This window comes from Ambystoma mexicanum, chromosome 5p, assembly GCF_040938575.1.
Source record: "Ambystoma mexicanum isolate Mex_15411 chromosome 5p, UKY_AmexF1_1, whole genome shotgun sequence".
Classification (NCBI taxonomy): Eukaryota; Metazoa; Chordata; class Amphibia; order Caudata; family Ambystomatidae; genus Ambystoma; species Ambystoma mexicanum.
In genome coordinates this window covers 741,648,740-741,671,527 of record NC_090930.1, presented here as the reverse complement: position 1 = coordinate 741,671,527, position 22,788 = coordinate 741,648,740, and the positions used below count along the sequence as shown (strand labels likewise).

General features: G+C 39.2%; 19 non-coding genes across 19 annotated transcripts; 9 read left to right on the top strand and 10 right to left on the bottom strand.

The window, feature by feature from the left end:
- The first annotated feature begins 704 nt into the window (after positions 1–704).
- TRNAQ-CUG (transfer RNA glutamine (anticodon CUG)) lies at positions 705–776 on the top strand. The gene has a single exon. It is a non-coding gene; the product is annotated as a tRNA-Gln (tRNA).
- A 913-nt stretch (positions 777–1,689) lies between these two features.
- TRNAQ-UUG (transfer RNA glutamine (anticodon UUG)) lies at positions 1,690–1,761 on the bottom strand. Its single transcript has one exon. It is a non-coding gene; the product is annotated as a tRNA-Gln (tRNA).
- A 259-nt stretch (positions 1,762–2,020) lies between these two features.
- TRNAQ-CUG (transfer RNA glutamine (anticodon CUG)) lies at positions 2,021–2,092 on the top strand. The gene has a single exon. It is a non-coding gene; the product is annotated as a tRNA-Gln (tRNA).
- Positions 2,093–2,973: 881 nt separating this feature from the next.
- Positions 2,974–3,045, bottom strand: TRNAQ-UUG (transfer RNA glutamine (anticodon UUG)). Its single transcript has one exon. It is a non-coding gene; the product is annotated as a tRNA-Gln (tRNA).
- A 2,243-nt stretch (positions 3,046–5,288) lies between these two features.
- TRNAQ-CUG (transfer RNA glutamine (anticodon CUG)) lies at positions 5,289–5,360 on the top strand. Its single transcript has one exon. It is a non-coding gene; the product is annotated as a tRNA-Gln (tRNA).
- Positions 5,361–6,273: 913 nt separating this feature from the next.
- TRNAQ-UUG (transfer RNA glutamine (anticodon UUG)) lies at positions 6,274–6,345 on the bottom strand. Its single transcript has one exon. It is a non-coding gene; the product is annotated as a tRNA-Gln (tRNA).
- A 259-nt stretch (positions 6,346–6,604) lies between these two features.
- On the top strand, positions 6,605–6,676 carry TRNAQ-CUG (transfer RNA glutamine (anticodon CUG)). The gene has a single exon. It is a non-coding gene; the product is annotated as a tRNA-Gln (tRNA).
- Positions 6,677–7,557: 881 nt separating this feature from the next.
- Positions 7,558–7,629, bottom strand: TRNAQ-UUG (transfer RNA glutamine (anticodon UUG)). Its single transcript has one exon. It is a non-coding gene; the product is annotated as a tRNA-Gln (tRNA).
- Positions 7,630–9,885: 2,256 nt separating this feature from the next.
- TRNAQ-CUG (transfer RNA glutamine (anticodon CUG)) lies at positions 9,886–9,957 on the top strand. The gene has a single exon. It is a non-coding gene; the product is annotated as a tRNA-Gln (tRNA).
- Positions 9,958–10,869: 912 nt separating this feature from the next.
- On the bottom strand, positions 10,870–10,941 carry TRNAQ-UUG (transfer RNA glutamine (anticodon UUG)). The gene has a single exon. It is a non-coding gene; the product is annotated as a tRNA-Gln (tRNA).
- A 259-nt stretch (positions 10,942–11,200) lies between these two features.
- Positions 11,201–11,272, top strand: TRNAQ-CUG (transfer RNA glutamine (anticodon CUG)). The gene has a single exon. It is a non-coding gene; the product is annotated as a tRNA-Gln (tRNA).
- An 881-nt stretch (positions 11,273–12,153) lies between these two features.
- TRNAQ-UUG (transfer RNA glutamine (anticodon UUG)) lies at positions 12,154–12,225 on the bottom strand. The gene has a single exon. It is a non-coding gene; the product is annotated as a tRNA-Gln (tRNA).
- Positions 12,226–15,460: 3,235 nt separating this feature from the next.
- Positions 15,461–15,532, bottom strand: TRNAQ-UUG (transfer RNA glutamine (anticodon UUG)). The gene has a single exon. It is a non-coding gene; the product is annotated as a tRNA-Gln (tRNA).
- A 259-nt stretch (positions 15,533–15,791) lies between these two features.
- On the top strand, positions 15,792–15,863 carry TRNAQ-CUG (transfer RNA glutamine (anticodon CUG)). Its single transcript has one exon. It is a non-coding gene; the product is annotated as a tRNA-Gln (tRNA).
- Positions 15,864–16,742: 879 nt separating this feature from the next.
- Positions 16,743–16,814, bottom strand: TRNAQ-UUG (transfer RNA glutamine (anticodon UUG)). Its single transcript has one exon. It is a non-coding gene; the product is annotated as a tRNA-Gln (tRNA).
- Positions 16,815–19,184: 2,370 nt separating this feature from the next.
- TRNAQ-CUG (transfer RNA glutamine (anticodon CUG)) lies at positions 19,185–19,256 on the top strand. The gene has a single exon. It is a non-coding gene; the product is annotated as a tRNA-Gln (tRNA).
- Positions 19,257–20,169: 913 nt separating this feature from the next.
- Positions 20,170–20,241, bottom strand: TRNAQ-UUG (transfer RNA glutamine (anticodon UUG)). Its single transcript has one exon. It is a non-coding gene; the product is annotated as a tRNA-Gln (tRNA).
- A 259-nt stretch (positions 20,242–20,500) lies between these two features.
- Positions 20,501–20,572, top strand: TRNAQ-CUG (transfer RNA glutamine (anticodon CUG)). The gene has a single exon. It is a non-coding gene; the product is annotated as a tRNA-Gln (tRNA).
- An 881-nt stretch (positions 20,573–21,453) lies between these two features.
- On the bottom strand, positions 21,454–21,525 carry TRNAQ-UUG (transfer RNA glutamine (anticodon UUG)). The gene has a single exon. It is a non-coding gene; the product is annotated as a tRNA-Gln (tRNA).
- Between the last annotated feature and the right edge of the window lie 1,263 nt (positions 21,526–22,788).

Genomic DNA, 22,788 nt, shown 5'->3' with positions numbered 1-22,788 from the left:
TCGACGTAATTTGGTCGAAAGCCAAATGGTCGATTTTTTTATTTATTTATATATATATTTTTTAGGTTGTAGTTTAGGGAAAAAAAGGGGTTTTTAGAAAAAAAGGGGGTTGGGGGACCCCCCCAAACCCCCCCCAAAAAAAAATGTGAAAATAAAAAACAAAGCAATTCGACCATTTGGTTTTCGACCAAATGGTTTCGACCAATTGTCCTGTCGACAAATTTTTTTCGACGAAATGTCTGGCAACCCAGCTGCCGACTGTTGCTATTGACAGGAGTTCCAGGTGTATAAACTGAGGAGATCACCAGTTCAATTACCTGTGAACGCATTTTGAAGCTCATTCACAACCAGTTCATGCCCGTTCTCTCCATTTTGGCTTTCTGGCTGGCCGAGGGGCCCTTCAGTAATGTTCTTTGCTAACCATTACACCATGGGCCCCTTGCTGGTGCAACCTGACAGAGTTGTAACAGAAATGAGAATCGAGATCTCATGCATCATTTTAACAAACTCATATTCCTAGCCCACGGATATTATGCAAATGTGGAACTGTTTAGTTGGTTGTTGCGCAATAGCAAACTCTTTGCTTTACAGCTCATTTGGATAGGATTCTTCCTCTGGAGGCATAAGATAAAAGAATATTGCATACATTCTCTAAAAGGCTCTTTTTTTGCTGCAATGACGTTCATCATGTCACTAAGTATGTAGGTTCCATGGTGTAATGGTTAGCACTCTGGACTCTGAATCCAGCGATCCGAGTTCAAATCTCGGTGGGACCTTGGGAATTACTGTGTTTGTTTTCCTCTCAGTGTCTTGTTTTAATAGCAATGACGCTGCTGTGTCGCCCACTTTCATAGCATTATTCCCTGGGTGCATTTGAAAAAAGAAAGATTTTCCATGGATGACGCTCTTTAGCCACAATGAAACCCACCACTTTCTGTGGTGTGAAAGACCCATGGTGTAATGGTAGCACCCTGGAGGTTGAATCCAATAATTTGCATTCAAATCTCTGTAAGAGTTTACCATCAGTCGAACCTTTCCCTTATCGTTTATTGTGGATGTCTTCTTTGAAGAAAGGTATGATCCAACTAAAGTAAGTACATTCACGAATGGGCCCTTGGTCGGTACAAACAGTATTTATACACCTCAGGCCTTTTGTGAATTAAGAAAAGTGTGTTCTTCGTTCTATTTTTCATCTCAAACTGATACCTTCATTTTACAAACATGTAAAGACTGTTAAGACGCTTGATTAATATCATTGATTCTGAATGTGGTCGCTTTTCATAGGATTAACCCTTTAACAATTTTGAAAGAGAATGGCGATACAATAGAGCTGCTTTTCCCAAAATGGTATTATTAATGTTGTTGCTGCATCTTCAAGTAAAAAGAGAATCCATTGAGTCACAGATTGAGCATGTTTCTTAACATTGAGTTAAGTTTGAAAATTTCAAATCTTTTATGTATGTTTCCGATGCAGATCTGCCCATCGACTCAGAATGACCTCACTGTTCATACATTTAAAAAAAATGCATAAAGGTTAAGGTGCTAGGCACAAAAGTGGATTTTTATGAAAAGTTATGCCAGAGAGTGAGAGCGAAAATGAATACCCTACACCACTAACCTTATGAATATTACTATCTTTGGCCTATAATTTAAGACAACAAGGAGACAAAGTGTGTTAGAGCAAGAGAGAGGTTCCACCAAGACTTGAACTCGGATCGCTGGATTCAAAGTCCAAAGTGCTAACCATTACACCATGGAACCCTTGTTGAGCAGAGCTTCATAAGGGCAATGAGAATATAGGGCACAGTCAAGATTTTTACTGACCTATAGTAACCGTTTACTGATATTATATCGAAGCAGCACTGTTGCTGTTGGATGCTGTGCAATCGCAAAGTATTGGCTTCATGTCTCATTTGGATCAAATTCTTCCTCTGGAGTCTAATGATATAGGAATATTACATATTTTCTCTGATGTGCTCTGTTTTTCCAGAATGAAGTGCATCATGCTACTGAATATGTGGGTTCCATGGTGTAATGGTTAGCACTCTGGACTCTGAATCCAGCGATCCGAGTTCAAGTCTCGGTGGGACCTTAGGGCTGCTTCTCTTTTAGAGTTGCCTTTCATTTGCAGATATATATAACAGCAATAGCTTTGCTTTACAGCCCACTTTGATGGCAGTCTTCTTTGACCAAAGAATATTAATAGTTTCTGGGGATGACTCTCTTTTGCCACAAAGAAACTGCCCACTCTCATATCTCCAAAGCTCCAAGGTATAATGGCTATTAAACTGGCTTTTGATCTCAGCGATTTGCATTGAAAGCCCAGGAGGCCCCTAAAATCAGTTGAATTGTTTCCTGATAATTTAGAGTTTATTTCTTCTTTCGAGAAAGGTGTGATCCAAATAAAGTAAGTACATTTAAACAAGGGCACTTGATCAGTAAATGCACTACTTTCTAGAACTCATAACTCTTGTAAGTTATAAAAAGTTTGCTCTCCATACAGTTTGTCAACTCAAAGAATTACATTTTTTACACATTTAATAAGACCATCAAATTGCTTGAAACATAGGAATGATTGTGAAAGTGAATATGATTCACCAAAATAATTGTATAACATTTTTTAATGTTAATAAAATAGGGCTTTTTCCAATCTTTTCACATCAATGTTGTTTCTGCATGTTCCAGTGAGCAGAGAATCTACTGCACATAGTGTGTACATTTTTCTTTTCATAGAGTTAAGGTTGGACATTATTCATCTGTGGAAAATGTTTCTGAGAGATATCTGGGTGCCCACTCTGATTGACCTTAGGGATTGTACATTAACGATATGTAGTTGCATCACTGTATTGGTATCAGGCACCAAAGTGCATTTAAATGTAATGTCGTGCAGAGAGAGTCGACTGAACTTCTGAATATTAACTCTGTTGAATTGTAATTTGAGAAATTAGAAAATGGAGTGTAAGAGCAAGATAACGGTCCCACCGAGACTTGAACTCGGATCGTTGGATTCAAAGTCCAAAGTGCTAACCATTACACCATGGAACCCTTGCAAGATGCACCTGAGAGCGATGAATCAGAAATGGCAATATAGAGCACATTTACAATTTTTACAGATTCATAGTCCCAATTGACTGATATCATACAAACACAGCGATGTTGTCGATTGACGTTGTGCTATAGCAATCTCTGTGCTTTATAGAGCATGTAGATCAAATTCTTCCTCTTGAGGCATATGATTAAGCAATATTAAATATTGTTTCTGACTGCCTCTGTTTTGGCATAATGAAGTTCAGCATTTGCGGAAGTATTTAGGTTCCATGGTCTAATGGTTAGTAGGCTGGACTCTGAATTTAGTAATCTGACATGTTATAGCTATATTTTGTTTTCCTTTGGGTGTATTGTCATTTTATGCACATAGATTTCCTAGCAGTGGCTGTGATGAATAGTTCAATTTGATAGCAGCTTCCTTTTGAGAATTTGAAAAAAAAAGAATTAAATAGTCTCTCTGGATGACTCTGCTTTGATTTCTATGTGCACATCCCTTTTGCGTTTCAGAGGGATTGACCAACATGCACAACAGTGCTTGGAAGACCTCTTCCTCCCTCATGGCATGTAAAGCTAACCTCTCTCCTACCGTGTGTTTTTTTACTTTTTAACTTCCCCTTCCGAGTCATGATCATGTAACTGAATTTACATTTTATGTCCGCTTACAATATGTGTCAGGATTTTTTATGTCGTTTCCAATCAATGTCTAATATCAAGTGGTTTGCAGCAGTCATACAAAGGCACGTAACACCCCCAAAACACCTACATAAATTAGAAATACTCCGGAAGAGTACTCAGTTTATGAAAAGGCGGTGAATCCCAAATAGAACTGTAAATGTAAGCTAGCAAGCAGACCGTGCACCCCTGTTTGGAACTATGACCTGTGTGTTGCCCTCTATTAACAGAACAATGTAACTGCAGCCCATGTCACATAAAATAGAAAGTAGAGATTATGCAAATTAACTCCCAGAAGAGCCTAGTGTCACCCCAAAAGGTGTCATGCTTTTCACACCAAGAAACATCCACACATAGATCCCTGCGAACCTCAAAAACGTACAGGAAACCCTGTCCAGCGCTTTGCTCCCAGAGGAGATAAGGTTGAAAAACCACCCTATGTTAAAAGTGTCCATAATCCATGCCAGCTGCCCTGTCTATAGAACCTGGCCGTTCGTGGCCACTCGGGGCCTAGGGGCATGAGTGGAAAGGTTTAACCTGCCTGGGTTCTTGGGCATGGTTTCATCATGCCTCAGTTTACAATGGCACTCTGCCACTTTGTCAGGCTTTAAAGAAGCCTGACTCCTGCAGAGCAAAAGATCTGATTATTTCCTTACATGTTTTGTACGTAAGAATGCGGATGGTGCTCTGAGCCTCCTATGGTGGTTATTAAGCATGGTATACATACCATAGCATGTAACTGTGCCTACAAATGGAACATTTTGTTCATTTATTAGGGAGTTGTGAAAATGGCAAAATCAAATTGCCATTACTGACACAGACCAGCTGCCGCTGTCCGGACATTTCGTCGAAAGACATTTGGTCGACGTAATTTGGTGGAAAGCCAAATGGTCGATTTTTTTATTTATTTATATATATATTTTTTAGGTTGTAGTTTAGGGAAAAAAAGGGGTTTTTAGAAAAAAAGGGGGTTGGGGGGACCCCCCCAAACCCCCCCCCAAAAAAAAATGTGAAAATAAAAAACAAAGCAATTCGACCATTTGGTTTTCGACCAAATGGTTTCGACCAATTGTCCTGTCGACAAATTTTTTTCGACGAAATGTCTGGCAACCCAGCTGCCGACTGTTGCTATTGACAGGAGTTCCAGGTGTATAAACTGAGGAGATCACCAGTTCAATTACCTGTGAACGCATTTTGAAGCTCATTCACAACCAGTTCATGCCCGTTCTCTCCATTTTGGCTTTCTGGCTGGCCGAGGGGCCCTTCAGTAATGTTCTTTGCTAACCATTACACCATGGGCCCCTTGCTGGTGCAACCTGACAGAGTTGTAACAGAAATGAGAATCGAGATCTCATGCATCATTTTAACAAACTCATATTCCTAGCCCACGGATATTATGCAAATGTGGAACTGTTTAGTTGGTTGTTGCGCAATAGCAAACTCTTTGCTTTACAGCTCATTTGGATAGGATTCTTCCTCTGGAGGCATAAGATAAAAGAATATTGCATACATTCTCTAAAAGGCTCTTTTTTTGCTGCAATGACGTTCATCATGTCACTAAGTATGTAGGTTCCATGGTGTAATGGTTAGCACTCTGGACTCTGAATCCAGCGATCCGAGTTCAAATCTCGGTGGGACCTTGGGAATTACTGTGTTTTTTTTCCTCTCAGTGTCTTGTTTTAATAGCAATGACGCTGCTGTGTCGCCCACTTTCATAGCATTATTCCCTGGGTGCATTTGAAAAAAGAAAGATTTTCCATGGATGACGCTCTTTAGCCACAATGAAACCCACCACTTTCTGTGGTGTGAAAGACCCATGGTGTAATGGTAGCACCCTGGAGGTTGAATCCAATAATTTGCATTCAAATCTCTGTAAGAGTTTACCATCAGTCGAACCTTTCCCTTATCGTTTATTGTGGATGTCTTCTTTGAAGAAAGGTATGATCCAACTAAAGTAAGTACATTCACGAATGGGCCCTTGGTCGGTAGAAACAGTATTTATACACCTCAGGCCTTTTGTGAATTAAGAAAAGTGTGTTCTTCGTTCTATTTTTCATCTCAAACTGATACCTTCATTTTACAAACATGTAAAGACTGTTAAGACGCTTGATTAATATCATTGATTCTGAATGTGGTCGCTTTTCATAGGATTAACCCTTTAACAATTTTGAAAGAGAATGGCGATACAATAGAGCTGCTTTTCCCAAAATGGTATTATTAATGTTGTTGCTGCATCTTCAAGTAAAAAGAGAATCCATTGAGTCACAGATTGAGCATGTTTCTTAACATTGAGTTAAGTTTGAAAATTTCAAATCTTTTATGTATGTTTCCGATGCAGATCTGCCCATCGACTCAGAATGACCTCACTGTTCATACATTTAAAAAAAATGCATAAAGGTTAAGGTGCTAGGCACAAAAGTGGATTTTTATGAAAAGTTATGCCAGAGAGTGAGAGCGAAAATGAATACCCTACACCACTAACCTTATGAATATTACTATCTTTGGCCTATAATTTAAGACAACAAGGAGACAAAGTGTGTTAGAGCAAGAGAGAGGTTCCACCGAGACTTGAACTCGGATCGCTGGATTCAAAGTCCAAAGTGCTAACCATTACACCATGGAACCCTTGCTGAGCAGAGCTTCATAAGGGCAATGAGAATATAGGGCACAGTCAAGATTTTTACTGACCTATAGTAACCGTTTATTGATATTATATCGAAGCAGCACTGTTGCTGTTGGATGCTGTGCAATCGCAAAGTATTGGCTTCATGTCTCATTTGGATCAAATTCTTCCTCTGGAGTCTAATGATATAGGAATATTACATATTTTCTCTGATGTGCTCTGTTTTTCCAGAATGAAGTGCATCATGCTACTGAATATGTGGGTTCCATGGTGTAATGGTTAGCACTCTGGACTCTGAATCCAGCGATCCGAGTTCAAGTCTCGGTGGGACCTTGGGGCTGCTTCTCTTTTAGAGTTGCCTTTCATTTGCAGATATATATAACAGCAATAGCTTTGCTTTACAGCCCACTTTGATGGCAGTCTTCTTTGACCAAAGAATATTAATAGTTTCTGGGGATGACTCTCTTTTGCCACAAAGAAACTGCCCACTCTCATATCTCCAAAGCTCCAAGGTATAATGGCTATTAAACTGGCTTTTGATCTCAGCGATTTGCATTGAAAGCCCAGGAGGCCCCTAAAATCAGTTGAATTGTTTCCTGATAATTTAGAGTTTATTTCTTCTTTCGAGAAAGGTGTGATCCAAATAAAGTAAGTACATTTAAACAAGGGCACTTGATCAGTAAATGCACTACTTTCTAGAACTCATAACTCTTGTAAGTTATAAAAAGTTTGCTCTCCATACAGTTTGTCAACTCAAAGAATTACATTTTTTACACATTTAATAAGACCATCAAATTGCTTGAAACATAGGAATGATTGTGAAAGTGAATATGATTCACCAAAATAATTGTATAACATTTTTTAATGTTAATAAAATAGGGCTTTTTCCAATCTTTTCACATCAATGTTGTTTCTGCATGTTCCAGTGAGCAGAGAATCTACTGCACATAGTGTGTACATTTTTCTTTTCATAGAGTTAAGGTTGGACATTATTCATCTGTGGAAAATGTTTCTGAGAGATATCTGGGTGCCCACTCTGATTGACCTTAGGGATTGTACATTAACGATATGTAGTTGCATCACTGTATTGGTATCAGGCACCAAAGTGCATTTAAATGTAATGTCGTGCAGAGAGAGTCGACTGAACTTCTGAATATTAACTCTGTTGAATTGTAATTTGAGAAATTAGAAAATGGAGTGTAAGAGCAAGATAACGGTCCCACCGAGACTTGAACTCGGATCGTTGGATTCAAAGTCCAAAGTGCTAACCATTACACCATGGAACCCTTGTAAGATGCACCTGAGAGCGATGAATCAGAAATGGCAATATAGAGCACATTTACAATTTTTACAGATTCATAGTCCCAATTGACTGATATCATACAAACACAGCGATGTTGTCGATTGACGTTGTGCTATAGCAATCTCTGTGCTTTATAGAGCATGTAGATCAAATTCTTCCTCTTGAGGCATATGATTAAGCAATATTAAATATTGTTTCTGACTGCCTCTGTTTTGGCATAATGAAGTTCAGCATTTGCGGAAGTATTTAGGTTCCATGGTCTAATGGTTAGTAGGCTGGACTCTGAATTTAGTAATCTGACATGTTATAGCTATATTTTGTTTTCCTTTGGGTGTATTGTCATTTTATGCACATAGATTTCCTAGCAGTGGCTGTGATGAATAGTTCAATTTGATAGCAGCTTCCTTTTGAGAATTTGAAAAAAAAAGAATTAAATAGTCTCTCTGGATGACTCTGCTTTGATTTCTATGTGCACATCCCTTTTGCGTTTCAGAGGGATTGACCAACATACACAACAGTGCTTGGAAGACCTCTTCCTCCCTCATGGCATGTAAAGCTAACCTCTCTCCTACCGTGTGTTTTTTTACTTTTTAACTTCCCCTTCCGAGTCATGATCATGTAACTGAATTTACATTTTATGTCCGCTTACAATATGTGTCAGGATTTTTTATGTCGTTTCCAATCAATGTCTAATATCAAGTGGTTTGCAGCAGTCATACAAAGGCACGTAACACCCCCAAAACACCTACATAAATTAGAAATATTCCGGAAGAGTACTCAGTTTATGAAAAGGCGGTGAATCCCAAATAGAACTGTAAATGTAAGCTAGCAAGCAGACCGTGCACCCCTGTTTGGAACTATGACCTGTGTGTTGCCCTCTATTAACAGAACAATGTAACTGCAGCCCATGTCACATAAAATAGAAAGTAGAGATTATGCAAATTAACTCCCAGAAGAGCCTGGTGTCACCCCAAAAGGTGTCATGCTTTTCACACCAAGAAACATCCACACATAGATCCCTGCGAACCTCAAAAACGTACAGGAAACCCTGTCCAGCGCTTTGCTCCCAGAGGAGATAAGGTTGAAAAACCACCCTATGTTAAAAGTGTCCATAATCCATGCCAGCTGCCCTGTCTATAGAACCTGGCCGTTCGTGGCCACTCGGGGCCTAGGGGCATGAGTGGAAAGGTTTAACCTGCCTGGGTTCTTGGGCATGGTTTCATCATGCCTCAGTTTACAATGGCACTCTGCCACTTTGTCAGGCTTTAAAGAAGCCTGACTCCTGCAGAGCAAAAGATCTGATTATTTCCTTACATGTTTTGTACGTAAGAATGCGGATGGTGCTCTGAGCCTCCTATGGTGGTTATTAAGCATGGTATACATACCATAGCATGTAACTGTGCCTACAAATGGAACATTTTGTTCATTTATTAGGGAGTTGTGAAAATGGCAAAATCAAATTGCCATTACTGACACAGACCAGCTGCCGCTGTCCGGACATTTCGTCGAAAGACATTTCGTCGAAAGACATTGGGTCGACGTAATTTGGTCGAAAGCCAAATGGTCGATTTTTTTATTTATTTATATATATATTTTTTAGGTTGTAGTTTAGGGAAAAAAAGGGGTTTTTAGAAAAAAAGGGGGTTGGGGGGACCCCCCCAAACCCCCCCCCAAAAAAATGTGAAAATAAAAAACAAAGCAATTCGACCATTTGGTTTTCGACCAAATGGTTTCGACCAATTGTCCTGTCGACAAATTTTTTTCGACGAAATGTCTGGCAACCCAGCTGCCGACTGTTGCTATTGACAGGAGTTCCAGGTGTATAAACTGAGGAGATCACCAGTTCAATTACCTGTGAACGCATTTTGAAGCTCATTCACAACCAGTTCATGCCCGTTCTCTCCATTTTGGCTTTCTGGCTGGCCGAGGGGCCCTTCAGTAATGTTCTTTGCTAACCATTACACCATGGGCCCCTTGCTGGTGCAACCTGACAGAGTTGTAACAGAAATGAGAATCGAGATCTCATGCATCATTTTAACAAACTCATATTCCTAGCCCACGGATATTATGCAAATGTGGAACTGTTTAGTTGGTTGTTGCGCAATAGCAAACTCTTTGCTTTACAGCTCATTTGGATAGGATTCTTCCTCTGGAGGCATAAGATAAAATAATATTGCATACATTCTCTAAAAGGCTCTTTTTTTGCTGCAATGACGTTCATCATGTCACTAAGTATGTAGGTTCCATGGTGTAATGGTTAGCACTCTGGACTCTGAATCCAGCGATCCGAGTTCAAATCTCGGTGGGACCTTGGGAATTACTGTGTTTGTTTTCCTCTCAGTGTCTTGTTTTAATAGCAATGACGCTGCTGTGTCGCCCACTTTCATAGCATTATTCCCTGGGTGCATTTGAAAAAAGAAAGATTTTCCATGGATGACGCTCTTTAGCCACAATGAAACCCACCACTTTCTGTGGTGTGAAAGACCCATGGTGTAATGGTAGCACCCTGGAGGTTGAATCCAATAATTTGCATTCAAATCTCTGTAAGAGTTTACCATCAGTCGAACCTTTCCCTTATCGTTTATTGTGGATGTCTTCTTTGAAGAAAGGTATGATCCAACTAAAGTAAGTACATTCACGAATGGGCCCTTGGTCGGTACAAACAGTATTTATACACCTCAGGCCTTTTGTGAATTAAGAAAAGTGTGTTCTTCGTTCTATTTTTCATCTCAAACTGATACCTTCATTTTACAAACATGTAAAGACTGTTAAGACGCTTGATTAATATCATTGATTCTGAATGTGGTCGCTTTTCATAGGATTAACCCTTTAACAATTTTGAAAGAGAATGGCGATACAATAGAGCTGCTTTTCCCAAAATGGTATTATTAATGTTGTTGCTGCATCTTCAAGTAAAAAGAGAATCCATTGGGTCACAGATTGAGCATGTTTCTTAACATTGAGTTAAGTTTGAAATTTCAAATCTTTTATGTATGTTTCCGATGCAGATCTGCCCATCGACTCAGAATGACCTCACTGTTCATACATTTAAAAAAAATGCATAAAGGTTTAGGTGCTAGGCACAAAAGTGGATTTTTATGAAAAGTTATGCCAGAGAGTGAGAGCGAAAATGAATACCCTACACCACTAACCTTATGAATATTACTATCTTTGGCCTATAATTTAAGACAACAAGGAGACAAAGTGTGTTAGAGCAAGAGAGAGGTTCCACCGAGACTTGAACTCGGATCGCTGGATTCAAAGTCCAAAGTGCTAACCATTACACCATGGAACCCTTGTTGAGCAGAGCTTCATAAGGGCAATGAGAATATAGGGCACAGTCAAGATTTTTACTGACCTATAGTAACCGTTTACTGATATTACATCGAAGCAGCACTGTTGCTGTTGGATGCTGTGCAATCGCAAAGTATTGGCTTCAGGTCTCATTTGGATCAAATTCTTCCTCTGGAGTCTAATGATATAGGAATATTACATATTTTCTCTGATGTGCTCTGTTTTTCCAGAATGAAGTGCATCATGCTACGGAATATGTGGGTTCCATGGTGTAATGGTTAGCACTCTGGACTCTGAGTCCAGCGATCCGAGTTCAAGTCTCGGTGGGACCTTGGGGCTGCTTCTCTTTTAGAGTTGCCTTTCATTTGCAGATATATATAACAGCAATAGCTTTGCTTTACAGCCCACTTTGATGGCAGTCTTCTTTGACCAAAGAATATTAATAGTTTCTGGGGATGACTCTCTTTTGCCACAAAGAAACTGCCCACTCTCATATCTCCAAAGCTCCAAGGTATAATGGCTATTAAACTGGCTTTTGATCTCAGCGATTTGCATTGAAAGCCCAGGAGGCCCCTAAAATCAGTTGAATTGTTTCCTGATAATTTAGAGTTTATTTCTTCTTTCGAGAAAGGTGTGATCCAAATAAAGTAAGTACATTTAAACAGGGGCACTTGATCAGTAAATGCACTACTTTCTAGAACTCATAACTCTTGTAAGTTATAAAAAGTTTGCTCTCCATACAGTTTGTCAACTCAAAGAATTACATTTTTTACACATTTAATAAGACCATCAAATTGCTTGAAACATAGGAATGATTGTGAAAGTGAATATGATTCACCAAAATAATTGTATAACATTTTTTAATGTTAATAAAATAGGGCTTTTTCCAATCTTTTCACATCAATGTTGTTTCTGCATGTTCCAGTGAGCAGAGAATCTACTGCACATAGTGTGTACATTTTTCTTTTCATAGAGTTAAGGTTGGACATTATTCATCTGTGGAAAATGTTTCTGAGAGATATCTGGGTGCCCACTCTGATTGACCTTAGGGATTGTACATTAACGATATGTAGTTGCATCACTGTATTGGTATCAGGCACCAAAGTGCATTTAAATGTAATGTCGTGCAGAGAGAGTCGACTGAACTTCTGAATATTAACTCTGTTGAATTGTAATTTGAGAAATTAGAAAATGGAGTGTAAGAGCAAGATAACGGTCCCACGGAGACTTGAACTCGGATCGTTGGATTCAAAGTCCAAAGTGCTAACCATTACACCATGGAACCCTTGCAAGATGCACCTGAGAGCGATGAATCAGAAAAGGCAATATAGAGCACATTTACAATTTTTACAGATTCATAGTCCCAATTGACTGATATCATACAAACACAGCAATGTTGTCGATTGACGTTGTGCTATAGCAATCTCTGTGCTTTATAGAGCATGTAGATCAAATTCTTCCTCTTGAGGCATATGATTAAGCAATATTAAATATTGTTTCTGACTGCCTCTGTTTTGGCATAATGAAGTTCAGCATTTGCGGAAGTATTTAGGTTCCATGGTCTAATGGTTAGTAGGCTGGACTCTGAATTTAGTAATCTGACATGTTATAGCTATATTTTGTTTTCCTTTGGGTGTATTGTCATTTTATGCACATAGATTTCCTAGCAGTGGCTGTGATGAATAGTTCAATTTGATAGCAGCTTCCTTTTGAGAATTTGAAAAAAAAAAGAATTAAATAGTCTCTCTGGATGACTCTGCTTTGATTTCTATGTGCACATCCCTTTTGCGTTTCAGAGGGATTGACCAACATACACAACAGTGCTTGGAAGACCTCTTCCTCCCTCATGGCATGTAAAGCTAACCTCTCTCCTACCGTGTGTTTTTTTACTTTTTAACTTCCCCTTCCGAGTCATGATCATGTAACTGAATTTACATTTTATGTCCGCTTACAATATGTGTCAGGATTTTTTATGTTGTTTCCAATCAATGTCTAATATCAAGTGGTTTGCAGCAGTCATACAAAGGCACGTAACACCCCCAAAACACCTACATAAATTAGAAATACTCCGGAAGAGTACTCAGTTTATGAAAAGGTGGTGAATCCCAAATAGAACTGTAAATGTAAGCTAGCAAGCAGACCGTGCACCCCTGTTTGGAACTATGACCTGTGTGTTGCCCTCTATTAACAGAACAATGTAACTTCAGCCCATGTCACATAAAATAGAAAGTAGAGATTATGCAAATTAACTCCCAGAAGAGCCTGGTGTCACCCCAAAAGGTGTCATGCTTTTCACACCAAGAAACATCCACACATAGATCCCTGCGAACCTCAAAAACGTACAGGAAACCCTGTCCAGCGCTTTGCTCCCAGAGGAGATAAGGTTGAAAAACCACCCTATGTTAAAAGTGTCCATAATCCATGCCAGCTGCCCTGTCTATAGAACCTGGCCGTTCGTGGCCGATCGGGGCCTAGGGGCATGAGTGGAAAGGTTTAACCTGCCTGGGTTCTTGGGCATGGTTTCATCATGCCTCAGTTTACAATGGCACTCTGCCACTTTGTCAGGCTTTAAAGAAGCCTGACTCCTGCAGAGCAAAAGATCTGATTATTTCCTTACATGTTTTGTACGTAAGAATGCGGATGGTGCTCTGAGCCTCCTATGGTGGTTATTAAGCATGGTATACATACCATAGCATGTAACTGTGCCTACAAATGGAACATTTTGTTCATTTATTAGGGAGTTGTGAAAATGGCAAAATCAAATTGCCATTACTGACACAGACCAGCTGCCGCTGTCCGGACATTTCGTCGAAAGACATTTGGTCGAAAGACATTTGGTCGACGTAATTTGGTCGAAAGCCAAATGGTCGATTTTTTTATTTATTTATATATATATTTTTTAGGTTGTAGTTTACGGAAAAAAAGGGGTTTTTAGAAAAAAAGGGGGTTGGGGGGACCCCCCAAACCCCCCCCCAAAAAAAAATGTGAAAATAAAAAACAAAGCAATTCGACCATTTGGTTTTCGACCAAATGGTTTCGACCAATTGTCCTGTCGACAAATTTTTTTCGACGAAATGTCTGGCAACCCAGCTGCCGACTGTTGCTATTGACAGGAGTTCCAGGTGTATAAACTGAGGAGATCACCATTTCAATTACCTGTGAACGCATTTTGAAGCTCATTCACAACCAGTTCATGCCCGTTCTCTCCATTTTGGCTTTCTGGCTGGCCGAGGGGCCCTTCAGTAATGTTCTTTGCTAACCATTACACCATGGGCCCCTTGCTGGTGCAACCTGACAGAGTTGTAACAGAAATGAGAATCGAGATCTCATGCATCATTTTAACAAACTCATATTCCTAGCCCACGGATATTATGCAAATGTGGAACTGTTTAGTTGGTTGTTGCGCAATAGCAAACTCTTTGCTTTACAGCTCATTTGGATAGGATTCTTCCTCTGGAGGCATAAGATAAAAGAATATTGCATACATTCTCTAAAAGGCTCTTTTTTTGCTGCAATGACGTTCATCATGTCACTAAGTATGTAGGTTCCATGGTGTAATGGTTAGCACTCTGAATCCAGCGATCCGAGTTCAAATCTCGGTGGGACCTTGGGAATTACTGTGTTTGTTTTCCTCTCAGTGTCTTGTTTTAATAGCAATGACGCTGCTGTGTCGCCCACTTTCATAGCATTATTCCCTGGGTGCATTTGAAAAAAGAAAGATTTTCCATGGATGACGCTCTTTAGCCACAATGAAACCCACCACTTTCTGTGGTGTGAAAGACCCATGGTGTAATGGTAGCACCCTGGAGGTTGAATCCAATAATTTGCATTCAAATCTCTGTAAGAGTTTACCATCAGTCGAACCTTTCCCTTATCGTTTATTGTGGATGTCTTCTTTGAAGAAAGGTATGATCCAACTAAAGTAAGTACATTCACGAATGGGCCCTTGGTCGGTACAAACAGTATTTATACACCTCAGGCCTTTTGTGAATTAAGAAAAGTGTGTTCTTCGTTCTATTTTTCATCTCAAACTGATACCTTCATTTTACAAACATGTAAAGACTGTTAAGACGCTTGATTAATATCATTGATTCTGAATGTGGTCGCTTTTCATAGGATTAACCCTTTAACAATTTTGAAAGAGAATGGCGATACAATAGAGCTGCTTTTCCCAAAATGGTATTATTAATGTTGTTGCTGCATCTTCAAGTAAAAAGAGAATCCATTGGGTCACAGATTGAGCATGTTTCTTAACATTGAGTTAAGTTTGAAATTTCAAATCTTTTATGTATGTTTCCGATGCAGATCTGCCCATCGACTCAGAATGACCTCACTGTTCATACATTTAAAAAAAATGCATAAATGTTAAGGTGCTAGGCACAAAAGTGGATTTTTATGAAAAGTTATGCCAGAGAGTGAGAGCGAAAATGAATACCCTACACCACTAACCTTATGAATATTACTATCTTTGGCCTATAATTTAAGACAACAAGGAGACAAAGTGTGTTAGAGCAAGAGAGAGGTTCCACCGAGACTTGAACTCGGATCGCTGGATTCAAAGTCCAAAGTGCTAACCATTACACCATGGAACCCTTGTTGAGCAGAGCTTCATAAGGGCAATGAGAATATAGGGCACAGTCAAGATTTTTACTGACCTATAGTAACCGTTTACTGATATTATATCGAAGCAGCACTGTTGCTGTTGGATGCTGTGCAATCGCAAAGTATTGGCTTCAGGTCTCATTTGGATCAAATTCTTCCTCTGGAGTCTAATGATATAGGAATATTACATATTTTCTCTGATGTGCTCTGTTTTTCCAGAATGAAGTGCATCATGCTACTGAATATGTGGGTTCCATGGTGTAATGGTTAGCACTCTGGACTCTGAGTCCAGCGATCTGAGTTCAAGTCTCGGTGGGACCTTGGGGCTGCTTCTCTTTTAGAGTTGCCTTTCATTTGCAGATATATATAACAGCAATAGCTTTGCTTTACAGCCCACTTTGATGGCAGTCTTCTTTGACCAAAGAATATTAATAGTTTCTGGGGATGACTCTCTTTTGCCACAAAGAAACTGCCCACTCTCATATCTCCAAAGCTCCAAGGTATAATGGCTATTAAACTGGCTTTTGATCTCAGCGATTTGCATTGAAAGCCCAGGAGGCCCCTAAAATCAGTTGAATTGTTTCCTGATAATTTAGAGTTTATTTCTTCTTTCGAGAAAGGTGTGATCCAAATAAAGTAAGTACATTTAAACAGGGGCACTTGATCAGTAAATGCACTACTTTCTAGAACTCATAACTCTTGTAAGTTATAAAAAGTTTGCTCTCCATACAGTTTGTCAACTCAAAGAATTACATTTTTTACACATTTAATAAGACCATCAAATTGCTTGAAACATAGGAATGATTGTGAAAGTGAATATGATTCACCAAAATAATTGTATAACATTTTTTAATGTTAATAAAATAGGGCTTTTTCCAATCTTTTCACATCAATGTTGTTTCTGCATGTTCCAGTGAGCAGAGAATCTACTGCACATAGTGTGTACATTTTTCTTTTCATAGAGTTAAGGTTGGACATTATTCATCTGTGGAAAATGTTTCTGAGAGATATCTGGGTGCCCACTCTGATTGACCTTAGGGATTGTACATTAACGATATGTAGTTGCATCACTGTATTGGTATCAGGCACCAAAGTGCATTTAAATGTAATGTCGTGCAGAGAGAGTCGACTGAACTTCTGAATATTAACTGTTGAATTGTAATTTGAGAAATTAGAAAATGGAGTGTAAGAGCAAGATAACGGTCCCACCGAGACTTGAACTCGGATCGTTGGATTCAAAGTCCAAAGTGCTAACCATTACACCATGGAACCCTTGCAAAATGCACCTGAGAGCGATGAATCAGAAATGGCAATATAGAGCACATTTACAATTTTTACAGATTCATAGTCCCAATTGACTGATATCATACAAACACAGCGATGTTGTCGATTGACGTTGTGCCATAGCAATCTCTGTGCTTTATAGAGCATGTAGATCAAATTCTTCCTCTTGAGGCATATGATTAAGCAATATTAAATATTGTTTCTGACTGCCTCTGTTTTGGCATAATGAAGTTCAGCATTTGCGGAAGTATTTAGGTTCCATGGTCTAATGGTTAGTAGGCTGGACTCTGAATTTAGTAATCTGACATGTTATAGCTATATTTTGTTTTCCTTTGGGTGTATTGTCATTTTATGCACATAGATTTCCTAGCAGTGGCTGTGATGAATAGTTCAATTTGATAGCAGCTTCCTTTTGAGAATTTGAAAAAAAAAGAATTAAATAGTCTCTCTGGATGACTCTGCTTTGATTTCTATGTGCACATCCCTTTTGCGTTTCAGAGGGATTGACCAACATACACAACAGTGCTTGGAAGACCTCTTCCTCCCTCATGGCATGTAAAGCTAACCTCTCTCCTACCGTGTGTTTTTTTACTTTTTAACTTCCCCTTCCGAGTCATGATCATGTAACTGAATTTACATTTTTAGATTTTAACTGCAGTAGTTGCTTGTTTTTCATTTTTATTTTTTGTGTACGCATACATCCCTTTTTGTGGGGAGGGGGGAGCGATGTCTGTTTACTTATATTAGCTAATATAGGTCATTTTATGTCCGCTTACAATATGTGTCAGGATTTTTTATGTCGTTTCCAATCAATGTCTAATATCAAGTGGTTTGCAGCAGTCATACAAAGGCACGTAACACCCCCAAAACACCTACATAAGTTAGAAATACTCCGGAAGAGTACTCAGTTTATGAAAAGGTGGTGAATCCCAAATAGAACTGTAAATGTAAGCTAGCAAGCAGACTGTGCACCCCTGTTTGGAACTATGACCTGTGTGTTGCCCTCTATTAACAGAACAATGTAACTGCAGCCCATGTCACATAAAATAGAAAGTAGAGATTATGCAAATTAACTCCCAGAAGAGCCTGGTGTCACCCCAAAAGGTGTCATGCTTTTCACACCAAGAAACATCCACACATAGATCCCTGCGAACCTCAAAAACGTACAGGAAACCCTGTCCAGCGCTTTGCTCCCAGAGGAGATAAGGTTGAAAAACCACCCTATGTTAAAAGTGTCCATAATCCATGCCAGCTGCCCTGTCTATAGAACCTGGCCGTTCGTGGCCATTCGGGGCATGAGTGGAAGGGTTTAACCTGCCTGGGTTCTTGGGCATGGTTTCATCATGCCTCAGTTTACAATGGCACTCTGCCACTTTGTCAGGCTTTAAAGAAGCCTGACTCCTGCAGAGCAAAAGATCTGATTATTTCCTTACATGTTTTGTACATAAGAATGCGGATGGTGCTCTGAGCCTCCTATGGTGGTTATTAAGCATGGTATACATACCATAGCATGTAACTGTGCCTACAAATGGAACATTTTGTTCATTTATTAGGGAGTTGTGAAAATGGCAAAATCAAATTGCCATTACTGACACAGACCAGCTGCCGCTGTCCGGACATTTCGTCGAAAGACATTTGGTCGAAAGACATTTGGTCGACGTAATTTGGTCGAAAGCCAAATGGTCGATTTTTTTATTTATTTATATATATATTTTTTAGGTTGTAGTTTAGGGAAAAAAGGGGTTTTTAGAAAAAAAGGGGGTTGGGGGGACCCCCCCAAACCCCCCCCAAAAAAAAATGTGAAAATAAAAAACAAAGCAATTCGACCATTTGGTTTTCGACCAAATGGTTTCGACCAATTGTCCTGTCGACAAATTTTTTTCGACGAAATGTCTGGCAACCCAGCTGCCGACTGTTGCTATTGACAGGAGTTCCAGGTGTATAAACTGAGGAGATCACCAGTTCAATTACCTGTGAATGCATTTTGAAGCTCATTCACAACCAGTTCATGCCCGTTCTCTCCATTTTGGCTTTCTGGCTGGCCGAGGGGCCCTTCAGTAATGTTCTTTGCTAACCATTACACCATGGGCCCCTTGCTGGTGCAACCTGACAGAGTTGTAACAGAAATGAGAATCGAGATCTCATGCATCATTTTAACAAACTCATATTCCTAGCCCACGGATATTATGCAAATGTGGAACTGTTTAGTTGGTTGTTGCGCAATAGCAAACTCTTTGCTTTACAGCTCATTTGGATAGGATTCTTCCTCTGGAGGCATAAGATAAAAGAATATTGCATACATTCTCTAAAAGGCTCTTTTTTTGCTGCAATGACGTTCATCATGTCACTAAGTATGTAGGTTCCATGGTGTAATGGTTAGCACTCTGGACTCTGAATCCAGCGATCCGAGTTCAAATCTCGGTGGGACCTTGGGAATTACTGTGTTTGTTTTCCTCTCAGTGTCTTGTTTTAATAGCAATGACGCTGCTGTGTCGCCCACTTTCATAGCATTATTCCCTGGGTGTATTTGAAAAAAGAAAGATTTTCCATGGATGACGCTCTTTAGCCACAATGAAACCCACCACTTTCTGTGGTGTGAAAGACCCATGGTGTAATGGTAGCACCCTGGAGGTTGAATCCAATAATTTGCATTCAAATCTCTGTAAGAGTTTACCATCAGTCGAACCTTTCCCTTATCGTTTATTGTGGATGTCTTCTTTGAAGAAAGGTATGATCCAACTAAAGTAAGTACATTCACGAATGGGCCCTTGGTCGGTACAAACAGTATTTATACACCTCAGGCCTTTTGTGAATTAAGAAAAGTGTGTTCTTCGTTCTATTTTTCATCTCAAACTGATACCTTCACTTTACAAACATGTAAAGACTTTTAAGACGCTTGATTAATATCATTGATTCTGAATGTGGTCGCTTTTCATAGGATTAACCCTTTAACAATTTTGAAAGAGTATGGCGATACAATAGAGCTGCTTTTCCCAAAATGGTATTATTAATGTTGTTGCTGCATCTTCAAGTAAAAAGAGAATCCATTGGGTCACAGATTGAGCATGTTTCTTAACATTGAGTTAAGTTTGAAAATTTCAAATCTTTTATGTATGTTTCCGATGCAGATCTGCCCATCGACTCAGAATGACCTCACTGTTCATACATTTAAAAAAAATGCATAAAGGTTAAGGTGCTAGGCACAAAAGTGGATTTTTATGAAAAGTTATGCCAGAGAGTGAGAGCGAAAATGAATACCCTACACCACTAACCTTATGAATATTACTATCTTTGGCCTATAATTTAAGACAACAAGGAGACAAAGTGTGTTAGAGCAAGAGAGAGGTTCCACTGAGACTTGAACTCGGATCGCTGGATTCAAAGTCCAAAGTGCTAACCATTACACCATGGAACCCTTGTTGAGCAGAGCTTCATAAGGGCAATGAGAATATAGGGCACAGTCAAGATTTTTACTGACCTATAGTAACCGTTTACTGATATTATATCGAAGCAGCACTGTTGCTGTTGGATGCTGTGCAATCGCAAAGTATTGGCTTCATGTCTCATTTGGATCAAATTCTTCCTCTGGAGTCTAATGATATAGGAATATTACATATTTTCTCTGATGTGCTCTGTTTTTCCAGAATGAAGTGCATCATGCTACTGAATATGTGGGTTCCATGGTGTAATGGTTAGCACTCTGGACTCTGAATCCAGCGATCCGAGTTCAAGTCTCGGTGGGACCTTGGGGCTGCTTCTCTTTTAGAGTTGCCTTTCATTTGCAGATAGATATAACAGCAATAGCTTTGCTTTACAGCCCACTTTGATGGCAGTCTTCTTTGACCAAAGAATATTAATAGTTTCTGGGGATGACTCTCTTTTGCCACAAAGAAACTGCCCACTCTCATATCTCCAAAGCTCCAAGGTATAATGGCTATTAAACTGGCTTTTGATCTCAGCGATTTGCATTGAAAGCCCAGGAGGCCCCTAAAATCAGTTGAATTGTTTCCTGATAATTTAGAGTTTATTTCTTCTTTCGAGAAAGGTGTGATCCAAATAAAGTAAGTACATTTAAACAAGGGCACTTGATCAGTAAATGCACTACTTTCTAGAACTCATAACTCTTGTAAGTTATAAAAAGTTTGCTCTCCATACAGTTTGTCAACTCAAAGAATTACATTTTTTACACATTTAATAAGACCATCAAATTGCTTGAAACATAGGAATGATTGTGAAAGTGAATATAATTCACCAAAATAATTGTATAACATTTTTTAATGTTAATAAAATAGGTCTTTTTCCAATCTTTTCACATCAATGTTGTTTCTGCATGTTCCAGTGAGCAGAGAATCTACTGCACATAGTGTGTACATTTTTCTTTTCATAGAGTTAAGGTTGGACATTATTCATCTGTGGAAAATGTTTCTGAGAGATATCTGGGTGCCCACTCTGATTGACCTTAGGGATTGTACATTAACGATATGTAGTTGCATCACTGTATTGGTATCAGGCACCAAAGTGCATTTAAATGTAATGTCGTGCAGAGAGAGTCGACTGAACTTCTGAATATTAACTCTGTTGAATTGTAATTTGAGAAATTAGAAAATGGAGTGTAAGAGCAAGATAACGGTCCCACCGAGACTTGAACTCGGATCGTTGGATTCAAAGTCCAAAGTGCTAACCATTACACCATGGAACCCTTGCAAGATGCACCTGAGAGCGTTGAATCAGAAATGGTAATATAGAGCACATTTACAATTTTTACAGATTCATAGTCCCAATTGACTGATATCATACAAACACAGCGATGTTGTCGATTGACGTTGTGCTATAGCAATCTCTGTGCTTTATAGAGCATGTAGATCAAATTCTTCCTCTTGAGGCATATGATTAAGCAATATTAAATATTGTTTCTGACTGCCTCTGTTTTGGCATAATGAAGTTCAGCATTTGCGGAAGTATTTAGGTTCCATGGTCTAATGGTTAGTAGGCTGGACTCTGAATTTAGTAATCTAACATGTTATAGCTATATTTTGTTTTCCTTTGGGTGTATTGTCATTTTATGCACATAGATTTCCTAGCAGTGGCTGTGATGAATAGTTCAATTTGATAGCAGCTTCCTTTTGAGAATTTGAAAAAAAAAGAATTAAATAGTCTCTCTGGATGACTCTGCTTTGATTTCTATGTGCACATCCCTTTTGCGTTTCAGAGGGATTGACCAACATACACAACAGTGCTTGGAAGACCTCTTCCTCCCTCATGGCATGTAAAGCTAACCTCTCTCCTACCGTGTGTTTTTTTACTTTTTAACTTCCCCTTCCGAGTCATGATCATGTAACTGAATTTACATTTTTAGATTTTAACTGCAGTAGTTGCTTGTTTTTCATTTTTATTTTTTGTGTACGCATACATCCCTTTTTGTGGGGAGGGGGGAGTGATGTCTGTTTACTTATATTAGCTAATATAGGTCATTTTATGTCCGCTTACAATATGTGTCAGGATTTTTTATGTCGTTTCCAATCAATGTCTAATATCAAGTGGTTTGCAGCAGTCATACAAAGGCACGTAACACCCCCAAAACATCTACATAAGTTAGAAATACTCCGGAAGAGTACTCAGTTTATGAAAAGGCGGTGAATCCCAAATAGAACTGTAAATGTAAGCTAGCAAGCAGACTGTGCACCCCTGTTTGGAACTATGACCTGTGTGTTGCCCTCTATTAACAGAACAATGTAACTGCAGCCCATGTCACATAAAATAGAAAGTAGAGATTATGCAAATTAACTCCCAGAAGAGCCTGGTGTCACCCCAAAAGGTGTCATGCTTTTCACACCAAGAAACATCCACACATAGATCCCTGCGAACCTCAAAAACGTACAGGAAACCCTGTCCAGCGCTTTGCTCCCAGAGGAGATAAGGTTGAAAAACCACCCTATGTTAAAAGTGTCCATAATCCATGCCA